The sequence below is a fragment of the Rhipicephalus microplus genome, unplaced genomic scaffold (genome assembly GCF_043290135.1).
Source record: "Rhipicephalus microplus isolate Deutch F79 unplaced genomic scaffold, USDA_Rmic scaffold_396, whole genome shotgun sequence".
Lineage (NCBI taxonomy): Eukaryota > Metazoa > Arthropoda > Arachnida > Ixodida > Ixodidae > Rhipicephalus > Rhipicephalus microplus.
The window spans coordinates 77,501-81,442 of NW_027464960.1; the positions used below are offsets into that span (position 1 = coordinate 77,501).

At 56.7% G+C, this 3,942-nt stretch overlaps 2 non-coding genes across 2 annotated transcripts; both read right to left on the reverse strand.

The window, feature by feature from the left end:
- Nucleotides 1-5: 5 nt before the first annotated feature.
- LOC142794300 (5.8S ribosomal RNA) lies at nucleotides 6-158 on the reverse strand. Its single transcript, XR_012892232.1, has one exon. It is a non-coding gene; the product is annotated as a 5.8S ribosomal RNA (ribosomal RNA).
- A 1,719-nt stretch (nucleotides 159-1,877) lies between these two features.
- LOC142794289 (small subunit ribosomal RNA) lies at nucleotides 1,878-3,692 on the reverse strand. Its single transcript, XR_012892226.1, has one exon. It is a non-coding gene; the product is annotated as a small subunit ribosomal RNA (ribosomal RNA).
- Between the last annotated feature and the right edge of the window lie 250 nt (nucleotides 3,693-3,942).

The window sequence follows — 3,942 nt, forward strand, 5'->3', positions numbered from 1 at the left end:
TGATCCGACCCTCAGACAGACGAAGCCAAGGGAAGACCCAAGGCCGCAATGTGCGTTCAAAGAATCAGTGCTCAGTGTGTCCTGCAATTCACACCAAGTCTCGCAGCTGGCTGCGTTCTTCATCGACCCGAGAACCGAGTGATCCACCGCTTAGAGTCGTGAAAAAGTGTTTGTTCAATTCCGTACAGTCAAAACCAAACGTTTCTGGCACTCGGCCAAACAGTGGCCAAGAAGGGCGCTTTTCAGCGCACGCTTGGACTCCAAAACTCTGCCGCGCCTTTTTCGGCTGCCGCAAATCGAGCAAACGGTGTGTTTCGGACGGCGTTTCGCTTTCGCTACTTGCGAGTGCTTTCGTGGTCCACCCCTCTATAAATACTCGGGAGGCGTCGAAGCCGGTTCTCCAAGCCGGACCCGTAGGTATCGTTGTGTGCTCGCTCTCATTGGCCCGCCTAACCAGAAAATGCCTGCGGTACACCCATTTGGATAAGAGTGCACGCAGATGCGGGCCTCGACGGCTACACATTTCCTCGGGCGGCCGCCTCCCGGCCTCCGTGGAGCGCGGGATGCACGGTCCCATCGACAAGCCTCTCCCGTTTTTACCGTGGCGTCGCGGTTCACCACGGCAGGCGGGTCGGTCTCCTCCGCATAAAAAGGGGGACCCCCGCTTTTTGTTCCACGAAATCGCACAAGCTTTTTTCGCATCCACGGTTTGCCACCGCACACCAAAATGCCGATCCGGCTGCCTACTTTAGCCAACAGGTGGAGCCAGGCGCGCCGTACTTGCGCGGCACTTCCCACGTCCACCGAAGTCGGTGCCAAGGACCACTTTCGGCGCCGGAGCCGCGTACGAGCCTACTCGAGGCGGAAGAACGAAGCCAGCAAGGGCCTGGCCGCAAGTGCGTTCAATTGTCGGGACGTCCAAGTCCCTCGTTCTTCCGTGCTTCCTCTTTCGGCAAGTCGTTGCGGCACCTTCCCAAAGCGCGCAGACCCGCTAATCGCGACGAGCGCGACGTGGCCGTGCCGCCTTTCCCTCGGCAGCAAGCAAAACGCCTGGCAACGTCGACGCTCCCCTAACCGCGATCTCGCACCGTGTTTCGTGTGGCGAATTCAAAAGCCGGCCGGCGCTGCTGCAACCATTACGGTCGGTACGCATACGCCGCGGAGGGCGGGACGGTCATCGGAGCGTGCGGTTCCTCCATCGAGTACTGCGCACCTCGGCCGTCGCATCGCCGTGCCATGACCGGCCGCGCGTCAACGCGAACCGGTGCCAGCGAGATCCCTCGCCTGCAAGAACCGACCGGCAGCCTCCGTCACCCGAGGACGCGGAGGCGCTTGCCGCGGACGGCGGGACGGTATGCACTGGTGCACAGCGGACCCGTCACATCGCCAGTTCCTTGACCGACCGCCGACGCTTGTGCCGTTCCTCTCGTACTTGGCAGTCGCCGCGCGATTGTCGGGTCTCGTTCTTGCACGCTCGAACGGTCGGGAGGGCACTCGGCTGGCGTTTCGGGAACGCGCAGCCTCGCCTTCTACCGACGTAACCACGACTCGCCGTTCGCGCTCCGCCGCTCCTGTTTACAGTACTAGGCGGTCCCGCAGCGGTCGGGTCGCGCATTTCGAGCGCTTCGAGCCACGGTGCAGTGGCGGGTCGAAAGCCGACCTATGAGTGCGTTGCGCCGTTTGTACCCGCGTCCGCCACCTGGCCGACCGTCCAAGGTCGCGGTGTTGGCGTCCGCTGGGCGCAACAATTTGTCACGGGGTGCCGCTCCACATTCAGGCAGCCCCGTGGGGAAAAGCCGACCCCGCGTCCAAACGGGGTCAGCGGCAGAAAGTGTCGGGCGCAGACGCAGCTGAGGCGCTCACCCTTCACAATCCGTTAATGATCCTTCCGCAGGTTCACCTACGGAAACCTTGTTACGACTTTTACTTCCTCTAAATGATCAAGTTTGGTCATCTTTCCAACAGACCGGCGCAACCGAAAGGCCGCGCCGGACATCGGTCCGAAGACCTCACTAAATCATTCAATCGGTAGTAGCGACGGGCGGTGTGTACAAAGGGCAGGGACGTAATCAACGCGAGCTTATGACTCGCGCTTACTGGGAATTCCTCGTTCAAGGGGAACAATTGCAAGCCCCTATCCCAATCACGAAAGAAGTTCCACGGGTTACCCAGTCTTTTCAGACAGGGATAAAGACACGCTGCTTCCTTCAGTGTAGCGCGCGTGCGGCCCCGGACATCTAAGGGCATCACAGACCTGTTATTGCTCTGTTTCGTGCGGCTAGGAGCCGCTTGTCCCTCTAAGAAGGTTGTAAGGTGCTGGGAACCCCGCACCTATTTAATAGGCTAGAGTCTCGTTCGTTATCGGAATTAACCAGACAAATCGCTCCACCAACTAAGAACGGCCATGCACCACCATCCACCGAATCAAGAAAGAGCTCTCAATCTGTCAATCCTCCCAGTGTCCGGGCCGGGTAAGTTTTCCCGTGTTGAGTCAAATTAAGCCGCAGGCTCCACTCCTGGTGGTGCCCTTCCGTCAATTCCTTTAAGTTTCAGCTTTGCAACCATACTTCCCCCGGAACCCAAATACTTTGGTTTCCCGGAAGCTGCCCGCCGAGTCATTTGAGTAACTCAGGCGGATCGCTGGTTGGCATCGTTTATGGTCAGAACTAGGGCGGTATCTGATCGCCTTCGAACCTCTGACTTTCGTTCTTGATCAATGAAAACATTCTTGGCAAATGCTTTCGCAGTAGTTCGTCTTGCGACGGTCCAAGAATTTCACCTCTAGCGCCGCAATACGAATGCCCCCGTCCGTCCCTCTTAATCATTACCTCGTATTCCAAAAACCAACAGAACAGAAACGAGGTCTTGTTCTATTATTCCATGCAAGTTTATTCAGGCGACTCGCCTGCGTTGAGCACTCTAATTTTTTCAAAGTAAAAGCACCGGCCATCTCGAGGCACACAATGAAGTGCACCAAGAAAGAACCGGCATGATGTTCAGTCCGAGCCGTCGCATCGGGTAGATGCACTACTCGTCTGGAACTGAGATCCAACTACGAGCTTTTTAACCGCAGCAGCTTTAGTATACGCTATTGGAGCTGGAATTACCGCGGCTGCTGGCACCAGACTTGCCCTCCAATTGATCCTCGTTAAAGGATTTAGAGTGTACTCATTTCAATTACGGGGCCTCAAAAGAGTCCCGTATTGTTATTTTTCGTCACTACCTCCCCGTGCCGGGAGTGGGTAATTTGCGCGCCTGCTGCCTTCCTTGGATGTGGTAGCCGTTTCTCAGGCTCCCTCTCCGGAATCGAACCCTGATTCTCCGTTACCCGTAACAACCATGGTAAGCAAGTAACCTACCATCGAAAGTTGATAAGGCAGACACTTGAAAGAAACGTCGCCGGCTCGTGGCCATGCGATCAGCACAAAGTTATCCAGAGTCACCACACAATACGGGCCGAAACCCGATCGATCTTGGTCTAATAAAAGCACCCGTTACCCAAAGGGCTCCAGGCTCACTGCATGTATTAGCTCTAGAATTGCCACAGTTATCCAAGTAGGAAGAAACGATCTAAGGAACCATAACTGATTTAATGAGCCATTCGCGGTTTCGCCTTATTTCGGCATGTACTTAGACATGCATGGCTTAATCTTTGAGACAAGCATATGATTACTGGCAGGATCAACCAGGTAATCGTTCGACTGCGCGTCCGTCCTCGCCTTCGGCGGGCCGGACGCAGTCTGTGTGCGGCGGAGGCCACCTTCAGGCGCCCCAACACGCTTATTTTGCACTCCGAGATGACGGCGTTCGAGCTCGCTACGGCACAACCTTCCCGAAAGACGAGTGGGAGCCGTGCGGCAAGAAGCACGTTCATGCTCGCTCTTTTTCGTTGCATCGACTCGGTCGCGCCGTGCGGGTTGCCCAAGCCCGCTGCACTGTCGG